A 23,953-nucleotide genomic window follows, 5' to 3' on the forward strand; every position below is an offset into this window, starting at 1 on the left:
TGTCGCTTGTATACAGCTGCGGGTGGGCCGTATTTTCAACTGACGCTGCTCTAGTCTAGTCTGCTGGCGTCCTTGCCTCGGCATGTCCTGGCGACCGCGTTATTATCGTGGTCCTGCTGTCGGATACTTACGGCCAGTGATACGGCATCCTACCATGTATACATGGCTCACTGTATCCCCCCTACCTTGCGTGCATGGCTCGTGTTCAGTGCCAGCTCAAGCTGCACCGTGAGTGATGTGTCATGTGCAGAGAGCCCTTATTCAACCCGGTGTGTGTGTGTGTGTGTGTGCGTGCACGGTTCGTGCACAGTGCTGCCCAACGCAATTCACATCAGCTTTGCTCAGACCAAGCCGTGCACAGTGCTGCGGCGACAACCAACGGCCGTAAGCTATCCGCGGTGTGATCCGTTCGGTCGGGTGAGACCAACGCAAACTACGCTCGCAAGCCTGCTGCCATGGTCCGCCCAGCTTCACATGCAAACCAGTTGAGCGTGTTTGTTGGCTGGACACATGTTGAACACGTCTCCGCATGTGCTGCGCTCAGCTTTGATTGTCGGCCGAGAGGCATGACGGTTGGTCGAACTCTGAATAGCGCTGGTTTAGTGCTGTTGTGCGGTGGACTCGCGGCCGCTGCTGCATGCTCGTGTGGTCTCGTTGGTGTATCGTTGGCCAAGCCATGCACCCCGGGCCCGCACTCACGGCCGCTGCTGCATGCTTGTGTGGTCTCGTTGGTGTATCGTTGGCCAAGCCATGCACCCCGGGCCCGCACGGTCTGTGGGGCTACTACATGCTCGTCTTGTCCCGTGTGCGGATCCTTGGGCCAAGCCATGCCGCCCGGTTTCGCACAGTCTGTGGTACTATCGAACTGCACGTCGAGTCCGGCTACCATGGCCGGTGAGCATGTGTCTTCCTCTTCTTCGCGGCCCCGTGGCACCGTTGCAGCGTCTTCGTCGCATTCGGTCTGTGCTGCCCTGGCCTGCAGGCGTCCCGAGTGGAGAGGTAGAGTCCACCACCGCCGGGGAGCTGCATGTCCTGCTCGAACGGGATAGTAGAATGCCAGTCCCGAGTGGAGAGGTAGAGTCCACCCCCTTTGGTCTCTTAGCTCACCTGCATGTACCCTGCACCAATATTTAGTATATTTTACTGTCGACTCAACTATGCTACAGTGTTCCCGTGAGGATGCTGTTGCTGCCAGGGAGTAGTACAATACCGTACTACTCCCTGGTTGCTGCTGCTGCTGCAACGTCAGTTTGCACATGAAGTACCAGTACGACTATCACCCTTGGTGGCCAACCATTATGATTTATTTAAGTTTTTGCTTGCGAGCATATCTCTTTCTCTATTCCACACACACACACACGCACACACCCTCCGTGCATGTGTGTTGTTGCGTGCGTGTGCTTGCGACTTTCGCGCGGTCTTGATCTCCGTGTTCTGCACACTCTTGGCTGCGGCCCGTCTTGTGATGTGGTTTTTTTTAAATTTATTTGCCTTGTAAACGCAGAAAATCATTTATTTTTTTGTTCCTCCATCCGAATGGCTAGTGTTGTTTTGTCATGGTTGTGTGCGACTTGTGTGGCCTGCACAGCGTGATGTGATCAAAGTCCGTAGCCACCATGGAGTGTACAGGTCGCCACGTGCACAGGCGTCTTCTAGAACAGTGTTGCAACGGTGCTTGAAAGCGATGTGTTTCATCAAAAGCACTTAGTCTAGACGTACACGTGGACGTTGTGGCATGCAGCCATGTATCACTGTGCATGTGTTTTGTCAGTCCTGCTCAATGAAATCCATTCGCGTTACTCAAGTTTGCGACTTACACCATTTCACAGTCCAGTGTTTGGCCCTTTACGTTAGCCAGTGGACTACTAGCTAGTAGATCTACTGTACATGTTTTTCGATTTTGACAGCATGTTACAAGGCGAGGACGCGTAGTGCTCCTGAGCAAGGCTTCTGTATGTAGTACTGTACATGTATTTCTAGCCAGTGCTGAGACAACAGGGTTCATCACGTGAACCACACTAGGTACAAAATCGCGTACAAACAGCATTCAGTAGAAATCGTCATGCCGACGCGTGCGAAATACCAAGAATACATATTTTTAAACTGTTTAAAGGGGAAGTATACCCTAAAATCAAATTTTCACCAGTTGTAGTCTTCTGGGTGCTGAGTCGAATGGTCTTGGTCCGAGGAAGCTGCGACGCTCCCTTCCTACTTGAATCCCAATCGAACTCGCGCACTTCCACCGAAACTGGGTGACTGCGCCCTACTAGATGGGGATTTGTATGCAAAATGTCACTAAAAGCGCCATTTCGTTCTTATAAAAGCACGGATGACCGCGATTGGCCCATATGTTGTAGTCTTTTGGACGCTGAGTCGACTGGTTTTGGTCCGAAAAGGCTGCGATGCAGCGTTCCTCCTTTATTCCCAATCGAACATGGTTGAACAAGCGGTCACGTGCTCCTGCGTACACCAGTCAGCTGGTCACCGTGCCTGCAGGGTACAACTTACTAGCCTATTTGACCTTTTTTGGGTGCAGTCCTGTCACTCGAGTTGAACTCGAGTTGAACCTTGGTGTGAAAGTTGTCGCCTGCTGGCGCGGTGACCAGGTGATTTGGGCACCCAGGAGCACGTGACCGCTTGTTCAACCATGTTCGATTGGGAATAAAGGAGGAACGCTGCATTGCAGCCTTTTCGGACCAAAACCAGTCGACTCAGCGTCCAAAAGACTACAACATATGGGCCAATCGCGGTCATCCGTGCTTTTATAAGAACGAAATGGCGCTTTTAGTGACATTTTGCATACAAATCCCCATCTAGTAGGGCGCAGTCACCCAGTTTCGGTTGAAGTGCGCGAGTTCGATTGGGATTCAAGTAGGAAGGGAGCGTCGCAGCTTCCTCGGACCAAGACCATTCGACTCAGCACCCAGAAGACTACAACTGGTGAAAATTTGATTTTAGGGTATACTTCCCCTTTAATACTTGCTACTAATGTGGGTGGCTGAATCAGAGTAGATCTGATAATTTATAGCTTCACTAGCACGGGGACAAAGCCGCACCAATCAATTCATCTTGGGATGCAATGGAGTTATTAAGGCCATTTGGGACCAATTCGCCGTAATTTTTCCCCGGGAGAGTACCCCTGGCCTGGACCCTCCACGCATTCATGGCCACGCCAAGTGATAATTATGTATTATTCTCACGTGACTGAACGCATCATAGTCCTTCTCCATGCGTGCGTACACCAAGTACTCCGCAGTAGTCAGGAGACAAGAAACCCGTTGCACTCTGCATTGTTTTGTTTTATCTTTTACTCTACTTCATGTGCCACGACTTGTCTTCGTTGGAAAGTAGACTAGCAGTAACATTACAGCAAGGTTGGATATCTTCCAACACCCCTGTAGCTACATTGATTACGCAAGAGTTTTATCTAGCCAGCAGTAGTCCATGGTAAACAGGTTTGCATACTTCAAATAGAAAGACTTTCTCTTCTAAAGTATAGGAACCCTGAAACCAACACATGTGGCAGGTACAACATTACATCTTCAAGCAGCCGAGCACTTTGGCAACAGACCAAACACTACCTGGCCTAAGTGTACGAACCAACCGAACTAGCTGGCACACATACACGCACACACACACATGTGACGCGAGACGAGGCAAACGGAGAGAGAGAGAGAGAGAGAGAGAGAGAGAGAGAGAGAGAGAGAGAGAGGCAGAGAGAGAGAGACAGAGAGAGACACACAGAGAGACGGAGAGAGAGAGAGACACACACACACATGCACGCACACACACAGAGCTGCTAGCGAGCGAGTGGCATCCGCCGAGATCGCGGTCGCATAGAAAAATAACAGAAGAGAATGAGAGTGCTCAACAGTTGGAGGGCGTAGGAACTAATCTACTTGGTAAAAAAGAGCGTGTGAGCAGTGATCGTATTAAATATAAAAAAGATTCTAAACAAGACTTCCACGCATGACTACAGCACTAACCTAGTACCCATAAAAGGCACATAATATGTACATGCACATTGCGAGTGCACTTAAAAAAAAAAAAGATGCATGCACTAAGCAGCGATAGTAGAAATGTTATGGAAACATGGCGGCTTGCAAGGAAGGACATCGAAAAGAAAAAAAGAAAAGAATCCGGCGCATGAGAAAAGGCAACTCCTGGTCAGTAGGAAGGAAAGGATCAGCTGTGGTGTGCCAATGCGTTTTGGCAGGGCACGGTGATGCCCGAGATGGGTGACTAAACATGCGTGAGAATTGGCATGTGCTTTAGAAAGGACGGATGAGAGGCAGTGAGTGCGCGGACTATGGGATGCAAAGATGGAAAGAGTAAGTGAGAGAGAGAGAGAGAGAGAGAGAGAGAGAGAGAGAGAGAGAGAGAGAGAGAGAGAGAGAGAGAGAGAGAGAGAGAGTATGTGTGTGTGTGTGTGAGACCGAGAGAGAGACAGTGAAAAAGTGAGAAAGTGAGTGAGTGAGTGAGTGAGAGAGAGAGAGAGAGAGAGAGAGAGAGAGAGAGAGAGAGAGAGAGAGAGAGAGAGAGGGAGAGAGAAAGAGACAGAGAGACAGAGAAAAGGAGAGAGGAAAGAGGAAAGAGCACACATCATGTGTATGAAAAGCAGACTTGCCGGAGACGATAAAGCATAGAAAACAAGACGGTATGAGTTTGCATGTTGAGCGCACACTTCTTGCTAGAAAGATGACTGTGCTGGTATGAAAGGCCAAGCAGCGGACGGGATTTAAAAACATTATTAGAATGGAACAAGATCTATCAAAGCCCCATCTCTGAGGAACACGACTAAAAAAGGCGGCGCTATTGAGGCGACGGGGCATTAACGTTAGGGTACACAGGAGTGCACAAGTAGAGCTAAAACAAGGCTTCTATATTTGACTTACGAGCTTGCAATAAGCAGGCACGGATGATGGCTATTCGTGCTGCTAGTCGCTTCCGTGGGGATGATCACGGCCATGGTCATCGCAACTTCTGGGGTTGGGGATTATCCAAGTCAATATCGTCTCAAAACAATTAGCAGCGGAGGGTGAAAGCGACACGGGACACTCATGGATGCTTGCACCCATACACAGACGCACACACACACACGCACGCACACACACATGCACACACACACACACCTGGCAGCAGCAGTTTGGCCACCAGCTGCAGGTACTGATTTGGGCAACTAACTGCTCTTCGGCAGTGGGTCGAGCGGCTCTCTGCTGAAATAGAAACTGTCTCCGGTGAATAAAACACGAGTTAAATGGGTCTCCGTGGAGTTGTAATCCGTGGCACTAGATGCATACCAGCCCTCTTTTCGACGCAAGCTGGGAGACTGTGAGGGAGTGTCGGATATTACAACATCGCTCATGGTCGATGGCAGCTGCCGCAGATCACTGTGAACGGCGCGGTGCTTCGCCCGTACTATTAGTTCCTGTTGCTGACTCAGATTTAGCGACCGCTGTTGCTGCTGCTGCTCCTGTGATGTCGTATTCTGTTGCTGCTGCTTTTGGAGGCGAGGTCGAGCCGTCGCGAGGCAAGCTTCTGCAGCAGGCGCATGATGCCTGGCGCTGTTGCTCACATCCTGGCGTGTGAGCATTGGCAGAGTGCAGGAGGATGGCGAGGACAGGATTGCAGGGCTAGTAGTACCACCGGGTTTGCATAATGATGCCTGGTCCAGCGAAGCCCTCCGGCTGTTCGTCGGCAACGGGCACGGAGCGTCGGCGTTGCCAGCGGCAGTACACTCCGGATGCTGCTGCCACTGGTGTGCAGGCGGCTTCTCTTCTGTGTGAGTGTGTTGCAACGGACTCCGAGAGCGCAGGTGCACTGGACTGGACAGTCGAGGCGGCACGGGACACTCCGCTGAGAGTCGTGTCGATGCTGTCGGCGCGGCAACCTGCCACGATGCCGTCGCCGCGGCGGTCCCGAGTGTTGGACCGCTGGCCTGAGAGCCGACCGAGCTGATCGGGGTGGCGTGGGACGGTGTGCAGCGGCCGCTAGTGATGCTGCCCGTGCTGTGCGACGCCGTGTTGGATGACAGACGGCCCGGCGATTGAGCTACGCGCGCCGGCGGACCCTCCTCGGAGATTGCCGGTCTGTGCCGGGAGTGTGCGGCGGCGGCAGGATCGTCGACGTTCATCACCTCTGCTACGCATAGCGGCGAGGTGGCCAGGTCGTCGGTCCACTCGTAGCTGGCGTCCACCGAGCGGAATTGCGGTCGTTCGCGCTTTCGCTGGAGCGGCGACTGATCCGAGACCGTGTGTCGGACGGGTTTGAAGAAGCGCTTTCGCCGCTCCTTGCCGAACAAGGATACCGGGTGTGCGTCGACTTCCACCACCGGCTTGCTGCGCGTCAGCTTGGACCCCCGGGAGGCGGTGACGGACTTTTGCGACGTGCAGTGGGCCTGCTGGGACTGGAGATCATGCGCTGTGCCTGCGCCGGCTGGCAATGAGCATGCGTTGCTGCTGGTCCCGCTGTTGTGGCTGCAGCGCCGCGACTGGGCTTGCGACGACACAGACGACGGCGCGTCTGCCAAGCTTTGCCGCTCGCCGTCGTCCTCGAGCAGAACCAGCTCCTCGTCCTGGGTTCTGTTACCGGCCACGCACTCCAGCTCCAGGTTGAGGCGAGACGTCGAACTCCCCACGTCCGAAGCGCTGGAGCGTTTGCTCGAGTGCGCGGCAATCTCCTCCTCGGGCCCGATGTCCTCCTCGGCGGTGCTCTGCAGCTGCTGCGAGCGGCGGCGTAACGGGACGTCCGCCGGATGGAACCGACCAGCGACGCCGAGAGCCGGGGCTACTTCGCACTGGCCGCTCAAGTAGTCGATCAGAAAGGGCTCGGACTGTAGGAGTGAGAGCAGATCAACGCAGCACGAGCAGCAGGGCTTCAGCTCGGGGCTCGTCTCATCTGCGGCTGTCATTGCGGAGAAGGCGGAAGCGCGTCGAAGCGCCTCGCACATCTCCACGCCGCCGCCATGATGATTGCTGCTCGACGTCGAGCTCGGATTCTCGCTGTACGGGCCGCCGCTCAGGAGTCTGCTGGTGCTGCTGTTGCTGCTCCGCCTGCTGCATCTGCTGTTCCTGCCGCTGCTGCTGCTGGTCGTTGTGGTGGTGCTTTCACATGCAGTATGCCTGGCACCGATGCCGTTGCTCTCCACCAGTGACTGCCTGTCGGTGATCAATCTGCTGAGTCTTGCCGAGGCGTTCGTCTTGCTCGACACAGCTCTGCCCCTGGCGTCGTTCGAACGCACCCAGTGCTCGATGAAGAGGCAGCGCTGTTGGCTTCGCTTCGCGCCGGGACTCAGCCCCGGCGCCGTAGCGGCAGCCTGCGACGACGGCAGCGGGAGCTGCTTATCCTGCGAGTCACCGTCCGCCTCCAGGCTGTGATTGGAGCCGCTGCCGTGGCAATCGCGGCGCGAGGACACGCGCGGCGGCGTGTCGTACACCAGCAGCTCGCTGCAGAAGCGGCTCTGGCGCCGCGACCTGCGCAGCCGCAGCAGGCCGCCGAAGCCAAAGTGGTGCGCGAGCGCGCACAGGCGCGGCGCGTACAGGCTGGCCCAGAGCAGGAAGTTGTGCATGCAGGTGAGCATGACGAGCGCCACCGGGCGGTGCTGCGTGTAGATCACGTCCAGCAGCAGCATGCCGAACAGCCAGATGCTGATCAGGCTGACGCTGGCGTTCCAGATGTTGGCGGACTCGTTGAACTGTCGCGGCAGCTTGCGCGCCGGGTAAACCAGGAAGCTGGCTACGAGCAGCATGGCGAGCAGGTAGCCGGTGCCGGACCACCTCGCCGCCGTGCTCCACACGCACAGCGTGACGTTGCCGCCGGTCTCCGTCGCCCTCGTCTGTATGCTGCTCGGGCTGAAGGTGTCGGCGACCGCAGTCATGGCCAGGCCGATCAGCGTGGCGACGACGGCGAAGCACAGCTGCCACCGGTGGTTGACGCGCCAGCTGCTCATCGAGCGCACCCGCTTGAGCATGGAGGTGGCCAGCGCCGCGGTCGACATGCGATTCACCTTGAAGATCAGCACGCAGATGCTCAGGTGCAGCAGCGGGCAGAAACAGTACAGGGAGGCGCGGCACTGGATCGGCGACGGCTCAGTGAGATGCAGCGGCGCCACGGACAGCGATAGGATCATGCCAACCAGGCACGGCCCGGAGAGGCGTATGTCGGATGCGGTGACAGTCGGCGCGTCCCGGTAGAGCACGAACAGCGTCAGCGTCACTGCCAGCACAACGCTCAGCGCCAGGGCGAACACGATGGACAGCCAGGCGCGCCACTGCAACCGGCTCGTATACGCACCGGGTCTGATGGGCGTAAACCGCTCGATGTTCTGCTGTCCGCATTCGGCAGCGCCGAACGGTGGCGTGCTATTGCCGTTGCTGCTTGGACAAGCTAGGCAAGAGCGGCAACAGACATCGGCACTGACCGGGCCCAGGTACTGCCCGGGCAAGCAGCGTTTCTTGTCCCGACGGCGCGTGCTGTCGCCGGAACAATTCAGCGTCTGCGTTGCTGCTGCTGTTGGGGATAGCTGCTCCCATGCGAGAGCACTGTGACGGAACAGAGTCATGCGCTGGCCTGGCAAGGTAGCCGCACCGTCCCAATTTGCCACGTGCGTTTTGCTTGCCGCTCCCGCTTGAATGGTGATCTTGACGATGTTGAATGTTGGCTGGATGTAGCCGTCGCTGCCGAATACTTTGACCGACTCCTGACGCGCAGCGGTCTTGTCCCGCGCGACTTCATTCAACATGGCCGGGAGCGACGTGCCCAGTACTTCCCGGAGGCAGGTGTTCTGTCCGCACGCTGCTGCGTCGTTCCACGTACTATCCGCCTCTATCGCCGCGCCAATGGACTTGAGCAGCAGGTACTGGGCGCTGATCAGGGACTTTTCCAGCGTGCCGTGTCGCTGACCAGGCCGGATGAACTGCAGACTGTACAGGATCTCGGTGTCTGTACACTCCTGGAGAGTACCAGCATCGCCACTGCTACTGCGGCTGCTGTTATTATTGCTACTACTGGCATCAACGGGAGCGGAGTTCTCACCTTGGGCATGACACGCAGTGCAGACAGCGTTGGCACAGGCAAAGTCTCCGTGTCGCAGCATCATGCCCAGCCAGGGGTTCAGCTTGGCGTTGGCGAGTGGCGACGACACGATGCTACCACGCGCCTCCTGTCGCATGCGCTCGCTGCTCCACGGCACGTATGCGCCGTAGTCGAGCGTCAAAGCAACGAGGGTAGCCGTCCCCAGAACCGTCATGTACTGCTGCTGCTCCTGCTCGTCACTCATTGCCTCGCTGAAGTCCGGGGTAAGCACCCAGACATGTCGCGCCAATGCGAGCGGCTTCAGCGTCCACATCAGCTGCCAGCTGTCCGCCACGTCGGTCAGCACAAGGATGGCGGAGACGCGTTCGAGGCCGGCCAGGGAGCTGGCGGCCGTGTGGAAGCTGCCGTTGTCGGTCGGCGTGACGGCGAACACCCCGCCTAGGCAGTAGTGGCGCGTGGCATCGCCCTGGATGCTCCGCGCCAATGCGCTGTAGAACGGCGAGTCGCCAGAGTAGACGAGCGTGATCAGCTTCCAGCGGAACTGGGCGATGACGCTCCGGTACAGCGACGTCACGTAGGCGTGTGACGGGTACGCATGGTAGTGCATCTTGCTAGCGGTAGCAGCCGCCGAGGAGGTGTGTGTAGTGCTGTCTGCCGCTGCGGCGGGAGTCGTAAAACCACTGTCTGCCGTGCCGTAGCTAATGTGAACGGTCGCAGCACCGTGCAGCAGGTTGGAGAGAGTCGGCAGCACGTCGTTGTGCGGAACGACAACGCCCGGCACTCCGCCGTAGCACTTCTCCGCCCGCTGGCCTTCCGCGCGGCTCCAACCTCTCGCGGATGATTGCCCGCGCGTTGTAGCATTGCCCAGGGCAGCTGCGGACAGGGCACACTTGAGCTCGTGATCCAGGTGCTCCGACCAGAGGTCCGGCTTCATTTCTTTCAACGCCAGCATACTCAGATAGCGCGAGGCGCTCACGTCTCGAATCACCGGCGTCATCCATGTCTTGGGCACATCCAGTGCCAGGACACAAGTTCGCCAGAACTCCCACTTGGAGATGACTTTCTCGTTCAGGTTCATGAGCATCTGCGCAAACACGGCCGCCTGTAGCAGATCCTCGATGCGTGGCGCTGTCGCCGAGATAAAGCTGAAGTCAAGCAGCGATGGCAGAGTGATGCGCGCCTCGCGGGAAATGCCACCGGCCTCGCCGTCACCAGGACTCTGCTGTTTGCACTGCGCTCTGGCGGAGCTCGGGTAGTTACCGACGGCACCTTGAGCATATAGTGGCCCGTACAGAATGCTGTCAATGCTCTCCGCCGCGCCACGAGCGGAACGCCGCCGTCCAGGTGCCGCCACGGCGGTAGTCGTGGCGACGGAATCGTTTACGGTGCCGAGGTGATTCGTACTATGGTCACGATCGAGTGGCGTGTTTGGAGAGCCTGGGTTGCCGTTGGCTGCTAGGGTGGTGGCAGGGGTTGTTAGATCAGCGGCTGTGTTATTCTGGATTAGGCCTACGAGCACCCACAGTAGTAGCGTGCCTGTACTGTCTCTGCAGAATAGCAGCCGCATGCTGGACCTGCAGCTTGGACTCAGTACTCCGCACAGTGATTGTATTTCTATACTGCAGTCACCTTTCAATGCTGCTGCTGCTGCTGCTGCTGCTGCGCTAGGGCCAGCGCGGTGCTGGTGGGCGACTGCACATCTATTGATCTGTACATGCACCTGGCAGCGTGTGTAGCCACATACTCAGCCAGTTCACCATCCTCATTTCCACGCTGCCAGCTAGCTATGCGCCTGACCACGAAACACAGTGACAGCATGCAAGCTGCGCAGGTACTTCAAGTGAAGGCAGTGAGCGCTACAAGTGACAGCAGACAGGATGTGCGGTGGTGCTGGCCCGTTGAAACCTCGCAGCCTGTAGTGCATTAACCGTATAGCACAGGAATGGTTGAAAAATGGGTACGAACCACCACTACTACAAACAGCTCGGTTGATCCACAAACACTGATAACACTGTCCCAAGAGCTGCTGAAGGCATGCTTTGCTCCGATAGCTTGCTATTTCACTCGCCGAAAGGCAGTGTACCAGAAGAGCACATCCACGGTCGCATCGGCATCCACTACTGCCATGTACTATTATACTATTGTACTACTATTTCAAAATTGAATTGGTATTAGTATTTTAAACTTTCAATTACGGGTGAACAGGAGGCGGGCGACGCTGCTGTCAGGTCCGTACTAGAATTTCCGAAAAGTCAAAGAGAGTAAAATTGCCGTTACACTGTAGCAAGGAAGTAAATCAGTCAGTTGACGGTGCGCAGAGCTTTCGACTGGGGAATGAAATCCCTCGTCGAATTGGTGCATGCAGCGCCTTCATCAACTACAACAAGTCACTTGGGTGATCCGAGTCGCCAAGATCCCTTCTGTACATGTAGGCTCTGATCTGCATGCACCTGTACGGAGTTGGGTCCACCGTATCCCGTACCGCATGCGCATGGCATCAAAGAGACTGGAATCAAAGAGACTGGTTGACGTTGGTACGAGGTGGTTTGGCTTTTTTTTAACATGGTTGTAAAATGACGTTTTCTCAGTCACTTCTAGACAAGCTACGTCCAAATGAATTGTTGCAAGTGGAAGTGCTATCCTTCATGCCCGTTGTGTCCAAAAATGGGAATGATCCCACTTTGGAAAGTGTCTTGAATCATGTCCTATAGTCCGTGAGCCAAATCTCAGAATCGGCTGTTTTAGCATCGACCGTTGCACCCAGAGAGGGACAAATCGTCCTTCAGCACACCGCTTCAGGATGGTATCCTGAAGCGATTTCCACTTGTTGGACAATTCGAAACTGATCCAGGGAGGTCACAGAAGACGCCAAACATCCAACTTTGCTCACTGACAGCAGCGGCCATTTTCGCCTTCTTCACTTGATTTTTTTGCGCTTGTTCACGGATTCTCATTTTTTGAAGCCATGAGCAGATTCCACGAGTGCACATAACGCGGAAACCAGTGCACAAAACTAGATTTGAATTTTTTTACCGCTGAGAATTATCAATCCGGATCATGCATGCAAACTGCAGCAAAGTTACAATGCATTCGTTCAGAACTAAACTGCCTTCAAAGAATGTCCTAAATACCTCTCGAGATATTTGTTCACCACTTCCTAGGCGTAGAAGACTGTAGTGAGTAACCTTCTGGAGCGAATGGCGGACTCTGCCCCGAGCATGAACTTCTTTTCATCCTGTTCAAGGTCAAATATTACTCAGTTTGCGTTGAAGAATAACAATTACATTCGTGAATGGCTGAACTGAGAATACCCGAATGATTTCTCTTGGATTTCGTATCCCAAGTTCCTCTACTTGGCTGGATAAATCGCCTCTTGACTTCATCATACTGGAATTGGACTTGTAGATAATAGCGAGCAATGAATTGGTGAGTGAAGTATATTTATAATAACCACTCCATTACTGAATACATGTACGTAGAATACTCCAGTATAGAATGATATGAACACTGAAGCTAATGTGACATTACTGTAGTACAATAGGAAGTACGTCACCACTGTTGTAAATGCACGCGCTGGTCCTATCCAACCTGACAGCCAATGCAAGAGGTTGGAATTGGCTATTGATTGCCTAACACACTCATACAGTACCAAAAACTATCTGTCGTTGCTCATTTTCCACTCAACATAACACAGTTGGAAATCACCAGCTAGGTGCACATCTTGGCACATAATGTGTGCTATCGCAGTCCACCGCAGTACACAGTAATACACAGATAACTACCGATATAAGATGATGCCACATACATACATACACGCATACGCGCGCACCCCCACGCGTGCGCATGCGCGCGCACACGCACACACACACACACACACACACACACACACACACACACATGAAGCAACTGCCGAATCCGACTATGCAGTCTCCCAGACACGCGCGCACAGGCACACACACACAAACCAGCTGCCGAATCCAACTATACAGTCTCTCAGGCATGCGTGCACATCCACACACGCGCGCGTGCGCACATACACATGAACCAGCTGCCGAATCCGATTATGCAGTCTCCCAGGCACGCGTGCACGCGCACACACACACACATGGACCAGCTGCCGAATCCGACTATGCAGTCTCCCAGGCACGCAACCCCAATGGCAATGGGAAAAGAACAAGACTCCAGGAGGACGCCGGATCAGGAGGAGGACCCACCTCAGTGAGTGCAAAATGACCGATGCCCGTTGTCTGTTGTGGTCCTGCTGCCGTCAGTTGTAAATTGATCTCTCTTCACAAGACGGACAGCGACCGAACGAAGGAAAAGCAGATGTCCCTGGTGCCTGCCTGATCACCGAGGCAGAGTCCAGTAGCGGATGGGGGAGTGAAGGCAATCTAGGGATGCACGTGTGGTCGGCCAAAGCTCCTCTGCTGCGAAACCAGCAACAACAGCATGTCCCGCGGCCGGAACACACTTCCTGTCTTGTCCTGTCCTGAACATTGCCGTTTCCGGTTACATGTCCCCTCGTGTGAGGGGCCGACAGACATGGAGAGTTTGGCTGAGGCGCTGCTCGCATCAACGTCCTAGCGAGATCTAGACTTTTCTTGAATCCATTTGTTGCAGTTGTGCAGCTGGAACCCTCGAGTTGACTTGCAACATGATCGCTTTGGCTGCAGTGAGCTAAAACCCACCACTGACCTGAAACACGGATCACACTGACCACAGTGATTGTGGCAACACCGTGCCCCGACACCCACCATCCGGCCCGCAGTTGTAGCCTGGGGTGGTGTCACCAACAAAGGAAAGTGCTTAGCACGCACACACACACATGTACGCACGAGCACACACACACATGCACGCGCGCGCACACACAAACACGCGCGCGCACACACAGAAACGTGCACGCACACATGCATGCACACAATGGCACACATACACAGACAATGGTATAGTATGTTCCTCGTCAAGCAGCCAGGTGCTCTGGCTTGGACCTCCAGCAGCGCTGGTTTCGCCCTCGCTACTTGTCGTCTTGCCCTCTCCAGTGCTGCCTGCAACAAAACATTCCCTTCCGTAAACTCTGGGTGGACCAGTTCTCGGTGTTGTGTTTACACCGTGCTCTGCTTTCATGGCATTCGTTGTTCGTATCAGCCACTAAGCTCCTGGTAGGTAGCCCCTTGTTGGCCTTAGGATGTGGCTCTGGGTTCACTACTACATGCACATCACTGTCAGTAAGTATAGATAAAGCAAAATCAGAGGCACTGGTCTTCTCCAGTGTTGCAAATGCTCAGGATCACATGCGTGCAATTGGTGTAGCACTTTCAATGATACCAGCCACACCATTTGCTCTTCCCTGAGCCCTTGTGCTGGCAGAGAAAATCCCAGACATGGTCGTCCTTCTCTCGAACAGCGCTGACGATGCGACGCCAACTTGTAGTCTCGATATTACTCGCTGCAGGCTTCTCGTTTCTACTAAATTGGGTGCTGTCACACAGACACAAATTCCAGCAATATTACTCCGCTGGGCTGTCATTTGCCACTTCGTTGCCGTCAGCTGCCCCATCTGGCACCTCGCTGCCACTAGAAACGTCTTCCTCCTCTTCCATTGTTGTCAAACAACATCAATGTCCACGAAAGGAATAAACTTCAATAAAGTGATCACAAAACCCCAAATCCATATTGTCGTCAACGTCGTTATCTTCTAAAAAATAAATTATTTTTCCTCACTCCACCCGAAATCGTACTTTTGTGCTAACTCGTCCGATGCACACCTCACCACTCGCGTAAAAATATTTGTTCTCACGGTGGAATTTGGTCGAGAAAAGAAGCCCTCCCGAAGGTCTCTGGATCGGTTCTGGAACGTCCAACAAGCGAAAACGTATCCTTTGTGATGTCCTTGACCAACACTGTAAGCGGCGACTTGTCCCTCCGAGAGTGCAACGGCACTTGTGATTTTGAGTTTTGGCTCACGGACTACTACTTTCACAGTATTCTCAGGATTCAAATAATTGGTGTGTCATTTTCTAACAAATTTGTAAAATGGCATCTCAAACTGGGATATTCGGTCATCAATGTTCTGAAGTTGATAGATATCACTTCAAGGATTGCTAGTGGATGAAAATTAATCTGTGAACAGAGGAGTGAACTGCATTGTATGCTGCGAAAGCCGTGTTGTTGTATTTGTAACTAGTGGCTGTGTTATACGGTGGAATTGGATAGATAGCATAGCATCGCAGCGATGTTTTCGTTCTCACAGAGTGCATTCCGTGACCTACTGTTCTTCAGTACTGTCTCTCGTGATGGCAAGACGGCTTGACGTCGTCCAAAGGCCCTGCGAAAGCAATTCACTGCCCTCCTCGTCCATTCAGGGGCTCATTTTACACATTTAACACAAAATGGCAAAGCACCCACCGCTAGTTGTACCAACTTGGCAGGGAGAATTAAATTATATGCACCAAATTTTCTGGTCAATGTTGATCTACGATAAACTGGCTCCCATTTGCCACCACCCATGTTTCGATACAGCCATCCGGAGCAGAGAAACAGCCAGAAGAAAAGCAAATTTTACACATTTGTTAAAAAATGCCAAATGTTAAAAAAAAAGCCAAATCACCTCGTACTTGGTTGGTTTTTATTTCACTTCGCACATTCAAACGGGATGACGACTTTGTATATTATTGAAACAAAGAAAAATGATGGCACCTACACTACAGGGGATGGCCCACGCCTGGTATAAAGTAAACGTAAACTAAAAGAGAAAAAGTAGTACAGTGAAATCGATAACAATAGTTCAGTTCCCACACAATACCGCTCCTGAGCCGGATCAGACCACAAACGGGATGACGACGGCTGCGTTTACACCAGGGTTTACACCAGGGAGTCGTAAAATACCATATTATATACCATAATATTATACCATATTTTACGACTCCCTGGTTTACACGGAGACGAAACGAAACGGAACGAAAACGGGCTAGCCTCGAATCGTTTTCAAACCGTTTACGTCATCACACCATGGTACAAAGCGCTGCGTCTACGTCCACGTAAGGAGTTTTTGGTCGGTTGTCATGATGATCCGTATACGGGGTGAAAACGGGAGCAGAGGAAACGGGAGACCGAGACGTAGACGAGGTATGGAGAGGGGGGGGGGGGGGGTATACGACTTTTTGTATGAACGTGCGTATCTCCCCCAGCCTTTTTCCGAGCGACCCTGTACTTCGATGTACCGAGGTACGTACGACTTTGCGAACCAACCTCCTGGCAGCCGTGAAGTCTTTCAAGGATGGTGCTGGAGCAGAGCTTGAGCTGCAATTGACCCTAGCTTCGGAGAAGGGGGCCTCCAGCTGGCTGACCTGCCGCCCTCTAGCCATCCATGGATTTCGTTTGTCCAAGGCGGAGTTTCGCGATGCCCTCTGTCTCCGGTACGGGTGGACACCAGCACGCCTGCCATCAGGATGCGTCTGTGGCCATGGTAACTTTGGCGTCACCCATGCCTTGTCCTGCAGTACTGGGGGATTCCCCAGTATTCGACACAATGAAATTCGAGACCTCACGGCTGATGTTCTGCGTCAGGTCACGCATGGTGTGTGCACAGAGCCGATGCTGCAGCCCGTCACCGGAGAGAAATTCCGGCTTCTGTCCACAACGACCGCTGATCAGGCTCGTCTTGATGTTGCCGCCAACGGAATCTGGGGTGGCCGATTTGAGCGCACCTTTCTTGATATAAGGGTTTTCAACCCCTACGCTGCCTCAAATCGCGCTGCCTCAGTTTCCTCAGTGTATGCACGTCATGAAAAGGAGAAACGCCGGAGATATGAGCAGCGTCTGCTTGAGGTTGACCGCGCCACGTTCGTGCCAGTAGTGCTGTCAGCCACTGGTGGCACTAGCAAGTGTGCATCGGCCCTGTTCAAGCGTCTTGCCAGCATGCTATCTGACAAGCTGAAGGAGCCGTACTCCGTGACGATGGCATGGCTTCGCTGCAAGCTAAGCTTTGCATTAGTCCGAGCTAGCGTGATGTGCCTTCGTGGGGCAAGATCATCATCCGCACACCGTGTCACCAGGGACCCCGCGTCTGTAGTGGTAGCCGAGGCACGTGTTTCCTTGCAGGACTGTTGAACTAAAGTCAGACATGTACATTTTTCGGAAAACGGGCTATCTCAGGCTGGAGTTAGCACGTGCTGGCTTGGCGCAAGGGCGGGAAGTAACACGTTAGTTGGAGTTGGTACGTACGTGCTGGTGGTCGCAAAGGTCAGGTATTTCCCGCGAAATTAATAGTCCCGCGCGGAATGGTTTCCTCGACCAGATGACCGCGCGCTCCGTTTCCAATCGTTTTCACCGTTTTCTTTGTTTTCACCAGGGAGTCGTAAAATACTAAAGTATTTTACGACTCCCTGGTTTTCACCGTTTACACGAGAACGAAAATGTTTTGAAAACGTTTTGAAAACGTTTCAAAACACTTTGAAGCGTTTCCATTTCGTTCCGTTTAGGTATCGTTTTCGGGCGTTGTCGTGTAAACGATAGTAGTAAACGCAACGATTTCGTTCCGTTTAGGTGCTACTTCGTTGTCGTGTAAACGCAAATCGTTTTCAATCTTTTTGGTCAATTTACAAAAAAAAAAATAATAATAATAATAAAAAAAAGTAAAAAAAAAAAAATTTCAATCGTTGTCGTGTTACGCAGCCTTAGGGCCGTTTCACACGAGGTACAAAATCGCGTACATGTCACGTTTCCGGTTATGTTCCCTAGGAGATGGAGCACTTTTGGCGCGAAATGTGAAACGCATCGTGTACGTTTTCAGCAAGACCAGGAGGGGTGTAGAAAGCAGGATATACCCAGCGTTCTACTGACAAACTTCGTTTTCCTTGCATTGTGATCTGTCGTCGTGTTTGCTTTTTTGCTTCTGTTTGCTTTCATTGCTGGTTGCTGGTTGTGCCTTCCGTTTCGGACAATGCCTCGCCAAATATTCTCTGATGACCTGGAGGCTAGACTTATTGAGTTGTGGGCCGACTATCAAAAGTCAAAAAGTGGCCAGATGGTGAAGCGTATTGTGAGGGAAAGGGAGATCGCCGAGAAACTCAATGCTGCGTTCCGCTCAGGATGGTTGAATCCAGAGAAAAACTTGAAATTACACTTTGAACAAGCGAGGGCAATGCAGTCCTTCTACTCCTCGCCATCCTTTGCAACCTCTCTCGTCCGTTCATCTTTCTCTCCTTGTGGCGATCAAAGAAAACGAGAATCAGGGAGAGAACATCTCCTTGCCAAACTAATCATAATTATTATTATTTTGTGTTCAAAACTCCCGCGTTCGCGTGCGGATTCCGTATTTTACGACTTCTGTGCGAGGCAGGTCAAAGCTGCCATGGCAACTGCTGCTTGAAAACAAGAGTACACGTTTCATGTACTCTTGTTGAAAAGCATGTTGCGACACTCGTGTGAAATCACGCGCTGTGTACTGTGCCTAGAACGCCCATGTATACCTCGTGTGAAACGGCCCTTAGCCTAGAAGTGGCTATGGAAGAACATAGTAAAAGCTATGGAAGCACATAGTAAGAGAATAGGATACTAATAACTGCGAGTAAACGGGGGAGAGAGAGAATGGAGTGAAGACTGTACACAGATCAGCACCGTCTTGATGCTGAAAACATGAAGTATGAGTTGTACCCGGAGCACGCGGTTCAACGTTTGAGATCGATAAGCATCATAGGGTACCCTGTAAAAAGGTAGGCCTGTGGGACTGCCCTATTCAAAATTTAATAATAATAATAATAATAAGTCTGAGGAAATGTTGAACGGCCTCTGCTGGGATGACGACTACACCATAGCTCAGTGGTTAGAGCATCGCTGGCTACAAGCGAAGGTCCCTGGTTCGAGTCCTGGTGGTGACAGTCAATTTTTCTTCAGACTTTTCCCCTTTGTCTCTTTCACTCAAACCAGTTAATATTTTTATGACTTGGGGCTCCCCGCGTGCTAGTTTGTACGTGAAGTGTGTGGGTTACAGTGAGGGCTGCGTCCCACCCGCCTGTGTGGATTCATAGGAAGTGTGAGTTACGAAGTCTGAGGAAAATGTTGAACAGCCTCTGCTGGGATGACGACTACACCATAGCTCAGTGGTTAGAGCATCGCTGGCTACAAGCGAAGGTCCCTGGTTCGAGTCCTGGTGGTGACAGTCAATTTTTCTTCAGACTTTTCCCGTTTGTCTCTTTCCCTCAAACCAGTTAATAATAATAATAATAATAATAATAATAATTGTAAAATAGAAAAGGACATATGGATACGAGTTTAGAGTAACTCTCCATCACTGTAACATGATACTATATACAGTCAGAAAGTGTCAGTTTTGTGCCTAGTTATTGCACTTTCTGACTGTATATAGTATCATGTTACAGTGATGGAGAGTTACTCTAAACTCGTATCCATATGTCCTTTTCTATTTTACATTTATTTATGGCTCAACATCCGAGTTTCAAATTGCACACCTGATGAGCCGTCACGAACCATACGGCGAAACGTACGTCGTGTGAAACAACTTGTTTTGTAGTCAACTAGTCCATCACAATGTCATGCATGAGGAGTACTGTAGGAGTTTGGCTTGCGGCTTGTACAATTCGTTTTCGCAAAGCTTCCCTTTCTTTACTTATCCTTGATATTTATGACCCACCCAAGTTGGGTGGTGTGCTGCTTTGCTGCTTCGAATTGTAGTTAGACCGCTTTGTCAAATATCGTACTGGTCTCGTCATCGTCCAGTAACAATCGACATTCTTTGTTCCGTTGGGACTGTAGCTTTTGCTCGTTTTCGTTGCGCTTGCCTTCCCCTCTTTGGTCTTTTCCATAACCTTGAACCTTCCAAGTTGGAAGGCTGTCGGTTAGCGCTACGGAGATGTGTTAAAGTTAGGTGTCAGGACGTCGAATGTCTCAGTACTCTGTCAGTTTTGTGCCTAGTTATTGCACTTTCTGACTGTATATAGTATCATGTTACAGTGATGGAGAGTTACTCTAAACTCGTATCCATATGTCCTTTTCTATTTTACATTTATTTATGGCTCAACATCCGAGTTTCAAATTGCACACCTGATGAGCCGTCACGAACCATACGGCGAAACGTACGTCGTGTGAAACAATTTGTTTTGTAGTCAACTAGTCCATCACAATGTCATGCATGAGGAGTACTGTAGGAGTTTGGCTTGCGGCTTGTACAATTCGTTTTCGCAAAGCTTCCCTTTCTTTACTTATCCTTGATATTTATGACCCACCCAAGTTGGGTGGTGTGCTGCTTTGCTGCTTCGAATTGTAGTTAGACCGCTTTGTCAAATATCGTACTGGTCTCGTCATCGTCCAGTAACAATCGACATTCTTTGTTCCGTTGGGACTGTAGCTTTTGCTCGTTTTCGTTGCGCTTGCCTTCCCCTCTTTGGTCTTTTCCATAACCTTGAACCTTCCAAGTTGGAAGGCTGTCGGTTAGCGCTACGGAGATGTGTTAAAGTTAGGTGTCAGGACGTCGAATGTCTCAGTACTCTGTCAGTTTTGTGCCTAGTTATTGCACTTTCTGACTGTATATAGTATCATGTTACAGTGATGGAGAGTTACTCTAAACTCGTATCCATATGTCCTTTTCTATTTTACATTTATTTATGGCTCAACATCCGAGTTTCAAATAATAATAATAATAATAATACACAAGAGAGAGAGTTTGGAAGCTTCCAAACTCTCTCTTGTGTACAAGGCTCTGCCCTACATGGGCATTGAGCACTCTTCGGACAGTGAAGCACACCACTTGACTACGTAATAATAATAATAATAATAATAATAATAATAATAATAATAATAATGTCAGGATTCGCCGTGGTATCTTCCAAGGAGACACGCTATCACCCCTCTTGTTTTGCTTAGCTATTAACTGCATTTCAAGAGAGGTGCAGAAGACAGGCGGCGGATATCAAATGCAAATTGGACAGGTCTCAAAGGTCGTTTCTCAACTCCTGTACATGGATGACATTAAATTGTATGCCAAACATCGCAACCAGCTGAAGCCCATGATCAACGTCGCCCAGATCACAGCTTCGGCCATTCACCGGGCCTGGAGTTTGGTGTTTCGAAGTGCGCCACGCTTCATGTACACCGGGGAGTGCTTGAGTCAAGTGATGCGGAGCCTGTCGAAACACTGTTGGGTATGGCTTTACCCACCCTGCAAGAAGATAACATGTACAAATACCTCGGATTCATTGAATCGGCTGCGCTGCCGCATGGTGAGATAAAGAGCAAGCTTCGTGAGGATTATGGAAAGCGATTAGATGCGATCTTCAAGTCTGGATTAACGGCTGGATATTTAGCAAAGGCAGTAAACACATACGCGGTGCCACTGCTCACCTACAGCTTTGGCATCATCAACTGGCGACCCGTAGAATTGGAGCAGCTGGATATCTTGCTCAGGAAGAAGCTCACCAAGAAGGGATGGCATCACCCTCGGGCTGATAGAGAGAGGGTTCATTTGGTGCGCGCCGAAGGCGGCCGTGGATTCCAAAGTGTGGTAGATCTACATGAACGATCCATCATCCAGATCAACAAATACATCGAGGGCCACCAAGACCACATTGCCATTGCTCTCCTAAAACAGTACCATCATGAAAAAGCAAAATACTCTGTCTCCAGTGATGCTGCGAAATATTTGGCAAAGATTGGTATGGAGGAGTCAGCCACAAAGGAGCAAATACGCCAGGGATACCAGCGGCATCGGGAGGAGACAATCAGAAAGAAGCCTCTGCATGGCCAATTTTGGCTTATGCTGCAGGATGCTGAGCTGGAGCGAGGGCTCTCCTTTGCGTGGTTGCGGTCTTCCGCTTTGCGTCCGGCGACAGAGAGTATTGTCATGGCCATACAGGACCAGGCTATCCCAACACGGAACTTACAAGAGATATTTAATCGAGGAACAGGTGTGTCAACGAAAACGAGTTGCAGGATGTGTGGCAGGGACAAGGAAACGGTTTTCCACCTTATTGGAGCGTGTACAGCTTGTGCAGGAAGTCACTATATCAATCGCCACAACAGGTTAGCAAAATATCTCCACTGGACATTGTGCAGGAAGTATGGTGCATCGGACATTTCGAATAAGTACACAAGTCACCAACTCACCAACGTCGTGTACAGTGCTGAAACGGATGTGTCAATCTACTGGGAAGTGCCAATTCCAACAGCAGCGCCCGTTGGAGCAAACAGACCCGACATTATTATCAAGGGCAAAGATGAAGCGTTCCTTGTGGACGTAAGTGTCCCTCTGGATAGGAACATCCGCCGAAAATCTGTGGAAAAGATACAGAAATATCAAGGCCTGAAGCGTGAGGTGGAGCAGATGTGGCAGGTGCGGGCCAAGATCGTGCCAGTAATTGTAGGGGCATTAGGTGGATTAACCCCCTCGACTGCTGACTTTGTGAGGGAACTGGATGCCGGAGCCAGTGTATCGATCTTGCAAAAGGAGGCGCTCCTTGGCACAGTTGACATCATCAGGTCAATAACTCAGATGAAATAATAATTACACTCTAATAAGTTACATTGGTTTGCGAATGCCCATGGTTATGGTTGCTGCTATTAGTTGAAGCACCTATTTGCAGAAAATAATAATATTATGATCGTAATATTAATCACTTGCCAATATCAAAGACAACAATAATACCATCAGCCCCCATTCACCGGTTTTGACGGTGCTTCACTGATGTTGAATGAGAAGAATTATATTGCTGCCTTCAGTGCTATTGTGTCGCTGAAGGGCTCGATTTCAGATTTGATGACGGTTACTTTTCAACGGATTTTGTTTTCTGATTTAGCTCTCTTGCTATTACTGTACCTGCTTGTGTTAAGTCTCATTCTCGCAGATTAGTTGTATAATAGATTGTACATGCATCATTGTAGATTTGCTGTTCACAGTATTTCTCTCTTTTTTCTTTCTTTTTTCTCAGTCTTCCTTATTACATTTTCTTCACATACAACAGCAGTACTCCCCATGGTCTTAAATGACCCGGGATGCTGCATAATACAAACACAAAACCAATAAAGCCACCCCCATAATAATAATTGCATTCCCAACTCATCACAACCACGCGCTCTTCAGCCGAACCATACAGACACCAGCAAGGACACTTCCGTTGAGAGATAATATTGCTCCACGCCTCTAGACAGCTGTTTCGCTCCCTGTCGGAGCTCATCAGTAGAGGATGATAATGATGATAATGGAGAAATGATCAGTCTTATACACCAGAAATGGCGCAAGTGCGCGCTTTCCACATATATCAATATATCACATATATCGCCTGCATACATGGACATTGCAACATCATAATAATAAACAACATACATGTACTTTCCATTGGCATCAGTATTCCGCGTAAGATTTTCGTTTCCTGTGTGGTGTGTTTCTCCACCAATGGGCGCGGCCTATGATTATTTATCGCTGTTCTCACACTTTACCATTTTAGCAGCTTGCATATGCCATTGATATATGTGGAAAGCGCGCACTTGCGCCATTTCTGGTGTATAAGACTGATCATTTCTCCATTATCATCATTATCATCCTCTACTGATGAGCTCCGACAGGGAGCGAAACAGCTGTCTAGAGGCGTGGAGCAATATTATCTCTCAACGGAAGTGTCCTTGCTGGTGTCTGTATGGTTCGGCTGAAGAGCGCGTGGTTGTGATGAGTTGGGAATGCAATGAATTGAAAATATGGCCGAAAGCTCTGTCGAAATATTTAGTTCTGAAATAATAATAATAAGAATAATTTGAAAGTAGGACGGAGGCAGAAAATATTACAAAAAATGTATTATCTACGCATGCATCTACGCAAGAGTCACCACCAGCCAATTAGGACATGTGTCAAAGTATTGAACGTTTTCGTTCCCTTCTTGTCAAAATACTACAGGGAATGATGGAAATAAGCTAA

The 23,953-nt window shown here is 51.1% G+C and overlaps 1 protein-coding gene across 1 annotated transcript in view; it reads left to right on the top strand.

Annotated features, from left to right (window-relative positions):
* The window catches only part of LOC135829359 (uncharacterized), a 5,808-nt gene extending 4,251 nt beyond the window's left edge, over positions 1 to 1,557 (top strand). The window contains exon 4 of the mRNA XM_065341764.1: positions 1 to 1,557. This exon is cut by the window's left edge and continues 630 nt beyond it. The gene's annotated coding sequence lies outside the window, so the exon portion shown is untranslated.
* Positions 1,558 to 23,953: the final 22,396 nt, after the last annotated feature.

Source organism: Sycon ciliatum, chromosome 13, assembly GCF_964019385.1.
Source record: "Sycon ciliatum chromosome 13, ocSycCili1.1, whole genome shotgun sequence".
NCBI classification, from domain to species: Eukaryota; Metazoa; Porifera; class Calcarea; order Leucosolenida; family Sycettidae; genus Sycon; species Sycon ciliatum.